Source organism: Antechinus flavipes, chromosome 4 (genome assembly GCF_016432865.1).
Source record: "Antechinus flavipes isolate AdamAnt ecotype Samford, QLD, Australia chromosome 4, AdamAnt_v2, whole genome shotgun sequence".
Taxonomy (NCBI): domain Eukaryota; kingdom Metazoa; phylum Chordata; class Mammalia; order Dasyuromorphia; family Dasyuridae; genus Antechinus; species Antechinus flavipes.
In genome coordinates, this window is record NC_067401.1 from 421,653,334 (window position 1) to 421,661,609 (window position 8,276).

Here is an 8,276-nt window from a genome sequence, read left to right on the forward strand (position 1 = left end):
ACAAGTTATCTGCATGAGTAATTTTTCAGCATTGACAATTGCAAATCCTTTTGTTCCAACTTTTTCCCTCCTTCCCCTTATCCCCTCCTCCAGATGGCAGGTTGACCAATACATCTTAAATATGTTGAAGTATAAGTTAAATACAACATAAGTATATATGTCCAAACAGTTATTTTGCTGTACAAAAAGAATCGGACTTTGAAATAATATACAATTAGCCTGTGAAGGAAATCAAAAGTGCAGGTGGACAAAAAGAGAGGGATTGGGAATTCTATGCAGTGGTTCATAGGCATCTCCCAGAGTTCTTTTGCTGGACGTAGCTGGTTCAATTCTTTACTGCTCTATTGGAACTGATTTGGTTCATCTCATTGTTGAAGAGAGCCACGTCCATTAGAACTGATCATCATATAGTATTGTTGTTAAAGTATATAATGGTCTCCTGGTCGTGCTCATTTCACTGAGCATCAGTTCATGTAAGTCTCTCCAGGCCTTTCTGAAATCATCCTTCAGCCTTCTTTCTCAAAGAAAATTAATGTTATCACAGGGAATGTCTTAATTTGCTTGTGAATTAAATGTGAATTGAATTGTGAAGCAGAAGCAAAGTTGTCAGCCTCCCTCTCTCTTCCAGAGTCAAAAGACAAAAGTAGAGATGACCGGTGGTAGCCAGTAGTAGCATTATCTCTGCCAAGAAAACCCTTAATGGGGTCACAGAGTCAGCCACAATTGAACAACAACAAAGCCATTATATATTAAGAAGATCTCCTTATGTGAAGAATTTTAAGAAACAGAACAAAGGAACATAGCGGAGAGAATTTGAATAAAGATAAGTGTAGGGAGAGACAAGTGATATTTTTTCATCCAAATATACTATAAATCACTTGGATTGAATGAGGGAATAGACAAGGAGCTTGAGGAATATTACAAGCCTGGCACTGAGGCATAGCATAATGCTGATGGGAGAATTCAGTTGTGAAGGCATCAGGGGAGTTCTCTCCAAAAAATAAAGCAACTAATAGACTCAGGGCTTGTAAATCCAATATGATGTTAAAATTTCAGTGTATCATCCTTTACCACTGCAAAAGCATCTGACTGACATAACAATCCCCACTTTAAAGCTGGTACATATATTTTTGTGATAATGCAATTTTAATCAGACCAGCAAGGGCTCAATAACTATTGATAAATGTTCAAAAAAAAAGGAAGGAAGGAAGGAAAAAAGGAAGGAAGGGAAGGAGGGAGGGAAGAAAAGAAAAAAGAAAAAGAAAGAAAAACGTTAAGCACAAAGTGGCAGGTATTATATTAAGCCCTAGAGACACAAATATTTTTAAAAATAGAGACACTTCTTATCCTTAGAGAATTTATATTTTAATAGGGAAAGATAATGCATAAAAAGGAGAGCTGATTAGAGAAAAGAATTTTGTTCTTTGGAGGTGATGGAAAGTGGGAAAGAGGAATCTGTCACCTTTGCCAATTTTCATCTCAAATGACTGACCTTCTCTAAGAGCTGCCCCAGAAAATTGTACACAGAATAAGACTTCATTCTCCTAACCACCCAGAAGACAATACTTCTCTGAATTCCTTACTGTAACCACCAGCCTAGAAAGGTTGCATACAGTTCACTCAGCCAGGGAAGAAAGGTTAGGTGATCAACAGTTGTACTATTATCATCTCATTGATGACAAACATCTCCCTACCAAGTATCCATCAAAAACCTCTGAGAAACCTCAACATGTTAGAGCAATTAGGCTACAAAATGATAACCAGCAATGAATAGCTTCCATTTGCTTTGGCATCCAATTGCTTTTATGAAGAGTTGTCTAACTGCTGGACCTACAGGATAAAGAGAGTCACCTTGCCAGCAACTCTTAACAGCTGATAATTGTGTCCTGTGTCTGGTCTGAATCCCTTCCATAAAGGGGTAATCAGCACTGATCATGAGAGTCCAGCAAAGAACTGCTAATCCATTTATGTCTGTGTCTATGATGTTGACACTGAGTTATAGAAATACCTTGCACTTCTTATTCCTTTGTTTAAAATTACAAACACGCTTTAAGTAAGGCAAAAATAAAAGAGGTGGCAATGTTTTCCCTTTAAAATTGTGGAAATGTGTGTTTCATTCTTATTGAACCACAATTGGCTAGAAAATGAAATCGTGTCTTTAAAAAAATTAGCTTTGTTTGCTAAGATGTTTTACATGTAATTCAACAAATATTAGTTGAAAATCTGGTACATGTAAGAAACTGTGTTAGGGACTAGGGATTCAAAAAGAGCAACAAAGCCTCTATCTTCCAGGAGGTTATATTTTAGTAGGAAAGGAGTTTGCCATAAACAAATACATATTTTGCATTTGTTAAATCCATTAATGCCCACAAATTGTTGCTTTGGGTTTGATTATCTTCCTTCATTGAAAAAAAGAATTTGGATTTAAATATGAAAATGGCTTGCAAGTACTTCTGAGAAGGTGAAGTTAGGAAAAGCAACAAGAAACATTTCATGGGATATTGGTTATCTTATAATGCAATGCTCATGATAAGGACTTGAAAAAAGATCGTGATGAAAATAAATGCAGCTAATATAAACATACTAACAATGTTTGCACAGAATGAACAAGAGGAATTTCTCAAAGAATTATAATATCTCAAAATTAAATCAACATGCACTTTGATACTCAATGCAATGGTAAGAAAGGGTCAAGATTAGAAGAAATCTATCTGATGTCATGGCTTCAGAAGAAGGAATGAAAAAGGTTAAAGACTTGTAGATCACAAAGAAATCTTATGCCTTTACATTTTGAATATTTTCTTTTAAAAAAAATTGATAGGCCCTAACCATGGTGAGTACCAAATAATATTTTATAAATGAAATTGTATTTTGACAGAAGAAGACTTATTATAAAATGTAGGAGTCCTCTTTGGACCAATTGTTTTTGTATAATCAGACCATAGACTTGTTTGAACAAAGATCAAAATTAGTAAAAAGTATGAAAAAAAAAGTTACAATAAGGAAAAGATAAAGCATAAAATGAAAACAACTCAATTCTAAGTTAAATATTTAGGCAAGTAATTGATAGTGAAAATAGAAAATTGATAATATGAATTGTATCAAATCCAAATATAATATCTTGAGCATTATATAATTTATAATTGTGTAAATTAATTGCTACAACAGAAAGATCAAAAGAGCCAAGAAAATACCTAAGTCGATGAGCATTTAGCACATTTAGTAAACAGAGAAATATGATGGCCAAAGGCAACAGCAGTTTAGAATGTAGATTTATTTGTAAAAATCTAAGTAAGAGGAATGATGAATTATAAACAATATTATCTCATAAAACAGAGAAAAGCAGTGCATAATAAAATCAATTTAAAGAAAGCTTGGCAAGAGAGCCAGTGAAACAAAGTCATCCCCCCAAAATTTAAGGATGAAAATAGAAAGGCAACAAACAGGAAAATAAAATAGAAAAGATCTGCCAAAGATTATTTCAGAAACTTATTTCAACCAAGGATAGTGGAACCACTAACATATGAATTTTTTTTATCACAGTACCAAATATTCTTATTAGGGTAGAAATAGTCCTTTAAAGAATGATGATAAAAAGGGGTTGTATTAGACAAAGCTTATATAGAAGATACTCATGCCATAGATGATGCAATTATAAGAAACTGATTCACAAAATATATGGAAGAAGTGGGGGGGGGAATCTTGAATTTTATTAATACCCTCCCAAAGTGCAAGAGAACATCAGCAATTAGTAATCTTTATGCCTTCTTTCCCATCTACAAAGTCCTCAACCCTGAACTACCACACTGGAATAGTGACGCAAAGTCAATGGCATTAGAAAGTCACCTCAACTCCTCAGGAGTACCCCTAGAATTCTAAGGGAGGAGATTTGCAAATGGAGATTTAGCCATCATGCAACATTAGTGGATCTAACTTATCTGGTATTGAGTTCAGGATAAGGATCCCCAGAATTAAAAAGGACTCCACATTATGAATTGGAAAGCTTATATCCACCACTTCCCATAGAGAGAAAAGAACTACAATAACGCGCTGATCAGCAATGACCCTTATCCCTCTGCCAGTGGAGTAGACTTAGCCAGCAACCAGAGCAATGTTGCCAAGATGCACAAAGGATCTGTAATCCTCACTCCTTCCTTTGTAACTGAAGAAGTGAAAAACAGGAAATACCAATGAAAAAAGTGATCATGTGGATAGCCTCACTAATTGGAGAGACAAGAAAATTGTATTTTATTGTTTTGTTTTGTTTTTTTCATAAAACTTTGTTTATTAAGAAGTTCTAAAAGAACCGTCCAATTAAGCCAAGGCTGTAACTCAAAGAAGCTGACTGGTCAGGCTCTGAATTTCAAAACCTATTATTACTTCTCTCAGAGTTATGTGGCCAGCTCCTCAGAAATGACAAAGGACAGGAGTCCTATTTGTCTGGCCAACACAAAAACCACAATTCAGTTTAATCAGTAAATTTTGTTTAAGCACTGTGTACTTTAGGTAGCATATTCTGACTGGGGTCATAAATTTGTAACATAAAAAAAAAAAGCTGAAGATTTGTTTACAAACCACTGGTCTCCTTAGTCCATTTCACCATTTCTTGAGTAAAAGATCATACTGAAGCTGAGGGAAGATTATTCACCATTCAATTCCATTTCAGCTCCATTTAACAAATGCTTACTAAGTGCTTACTCTGTGCTAGGCAATGTGTTCGGTGCTGGAGACACAAAGACAAAACAATAATAACAAAAAGCTATTTCTGCCTCTAACAAGTTTACATCCTACTGGAGAAATGTAAACAGATAAGTAAGTACAAAGAAATATGAGAAGACTAAATGCTTATAACTTTGGGAAGGGAAGGCAAAATGGGGGATGGCTCAGTAAAATATTTTAATTAAAGGCAGCACCTGGGCAAATTCTCAGAGAAAAATAAGGATTCTGAGAGGTTGTAATAAAAAGAGAAAACATCTAATTCAATTTAACAGGCTTTTATTAAAAACCTACTATGTCCAAGGCGCCATGCTAGGCATGTACATTCCCAGGCACGATGAGCAATTTGGGTAAAATTATGAAGGCAAAAAATAAAATGTCAAGTTAGGGGATGTGGTAATGGTTCAGGTTAACTGGATCACAGTGTAAAGGTGAAGAATATGGAACAAGAATGGAAAGATAGTGGAGGGTCTTGAATACAAGGCTGAATGGATTGTATTTTATCTTAAAGATAAAGACAATCATTATAGGTCTGTAAGCAACTGGTATTATCTGATCTGCTTCTAGATTAATTTGGTAATTGTGTCTTAGATAGATAATAGAGGGGAGAGATTGGGAATAGAGAAATCAATTAAGCAACTATTAGAGCAGTTTACCTGAGAGGCAGTGAAAGCCTGGGTGAAGAAAATGAAAGAAAGCACCATATTCAAGAAACATCATGGAAATAGAATCAACCAGACCTGACAACTAACTGAATATGGAAGGTAAGAAAAAAGGAAGAAGCCAGGATAAGGTTACAAACTTGAGTGACTGGGTCAATAGTAGTGAAAGTTTAGAGAAAGATGATGTTTTCAGTTAGCTACAAGTTGACTCTGAAATGTCAAATGAGCTATCTAAATGGAGATATCCATCACCCAGTTGTTGACCATGAGTCAGAGTTCAGAAAAGAGGTTGTTACTAGATTATAAGACTTGGGAATTGTCTTTCTAGAGATGAGCATTGAACCAATGGGAGGGAAGGAGACTGTCAAAGGAGAGAGAATAGAAAGGGGGGAAAGGGCTCAGAGCAGAGAGCATGGGAGATAGATGCTATCTTCCAAACAAGACTAAAAGGAACAAATCAGGTGATGATTTCCTATCATTCAAACTATTTTACTTCAATTTGCTCACTAAGCATCCACACATAATATTCCAAATGATACCACTAAGGGAAATTAGGGAAATGTGATCAAGGCTAGGTAAATCCTAAATCATTTAAATGGTGCTGTTAGAGAAGATATGATGGGGATATTCTACTGGAACAAGCCAGAATGGATCTCAACAACTATTCTAAAATGAATAGAATGTGAGCATCCAAAGACCTATCTAATAGATAGAAAAATATCTCTAACTTCATAATCTCTATCTTGATGTAATTTCTACCTACTATGGTCCTAAATGTACTAAATTAACACTTCAAATAGATTTAGATTTTTAATAGCATTTTATTTTCTCAAATATATCTAGGAATAGTTTTCCACATTAATTTTTATAAAACTTGGTATTCCATTTTTTTTCTCTCCCTCCTTTATTTCCCCCCCTTCCCAAGACTGCAAGCAATCCGATATAGGTTAAATAGGTGCAATTCTTTTAAATATATTTCCATATTTGTCATGCTGTTCAAGAAAAATCAGATCAAAAGGGAAAAAACCTACAAGAAAGAAAAGAACAAGCAAGCAAACAACACAAAAGTGAAAACACTATATGTATATTTTGCTAAGGCAATTGGGGTTAAGTGACTTGCCCAGGGTCACACTGAAAAATACTATATTTTGATATACATTCAGTCTCTATAGTTCTTTATTTAGATGTATATGGCATTTTCCATCCCAAGTTCTAATGGAATTGCCTTGAATTAATGAAGTGTTGAAAAGAGCTAACTCCACCACAGTTGATCACCATATAAACTTATTGTTATTGTGTACAGTGTTCTCTTGTTTCTGCTCACTTTATACAGTATCAGTTTCATGTAAGTCTTTTCAGGCTTTTCTGAAATCAGCCTGTTTATCATTTATTGTGGAGCAATAATATTCCATTACATTCATATACCACAATTTATTTAGTCATTCCCCAACTGATGAGCATCCACTCAATTTCTAGTTCCTTGCCACTACATATTTTTGCACATGTGGTTCCTTATCTCTTTTTTATGGGATACAGACTCAGTAGTGAAACTGCTGGATCAAAGGGCATATACAGGTTTATAGCCCTTTGGGCATAGTTCCAAATTGCTCTCCAGAATGGTTGAGTCATTTTACAATTCTACCAACAATATATTAGCATCCAAATTTTCTCACATCCTCTCCAACATTTATCATTATTTTTTTCCTGTAATCTTACCCAATAGATTTGGATTTTTAAAACTTAAAACTAATGGAAGGAATTGCTACTGCTTATCAACATAACTCTGAGATTGGAAGGAATAGGAACCACTGGTCTAGATAATAGTGCAGGTAGGTTAATTTGAAACTAGTAGAATTAATAAGTCCTACTATCAGTTTGGGCTGATATTAACGTGAAGTAAAGTATCTATCTGAAAGTCCACAGATATGTCCTTGGCCCTATAATGTTTGGCATTTTAACAGTGACTTAGATAAAGCTATTATTGGAATATTTGCTAAATTAATGGATGGCACAAAGAGAGGAGAGTTAGTTAACACACAAGATGCCCCAAAATAGCTTTGCAGTCTAGAATGATGGCCTACAACAAGTCCTGCACATGGATTCAGAATAAAATCAAATTTATAAAAGTAGAATAGGGAAAGAATAGCTATAGATCATTTCCAATGAAAAAAATCTGAAGCTTTTAGTGGATACAAAGCTCAATATGAATTAATAGTGTGACATGATCAAAAAAGCAAATAAAACAATAGATGATATTAAGAAAAAACAAGTATCCAGAACTAGAAAGGTGATTATCCCACTATTTTCCCATATTTACAAGCCTTACTACATTTACCCATGATTATTTTGTACTTATAATTTTTACAAAATAAAATATGCAACATTTTTGTTCATATTTCTGGAATAAAATATGAATAATCATAGTTAATTCCATCCTACTTACTGGCTCCTCCACGTCTAAAAATTTGGTCAATTATTTAGTCAATAATATTTATTAAATACGTACTATATGCCAGGCATTATGTTGTACACATTGAGGATACAAAGAGAGGTAAAAGATACTCTCTTCTTTTGAGGAGCTCATAATCTTATGAAGGAAACATGTAAATAAATACAAACCAGATATATATAGAATAAGTTTGTAAATAGTCTACAAAAGGAAGGCATTAGAAGTAAAAACTGTTTCCTATATGAGTTGGGATTTTAGCTAGGACTTAAAAGAAATCAGGGAATTCAGGAAACAGATGAGTAAGGAGAGCATTTCAGCCATGGGGAATAGTCCAAAGTTTGGAAATGGTTTGGGATGAGGAATAACAAGGGGCCTGAGTCACTAGATTGCATAATAGGGGTCTGTATGGTATAAGATTGGAAAGATAGGGGAAGGGCAGGTTATGAAGA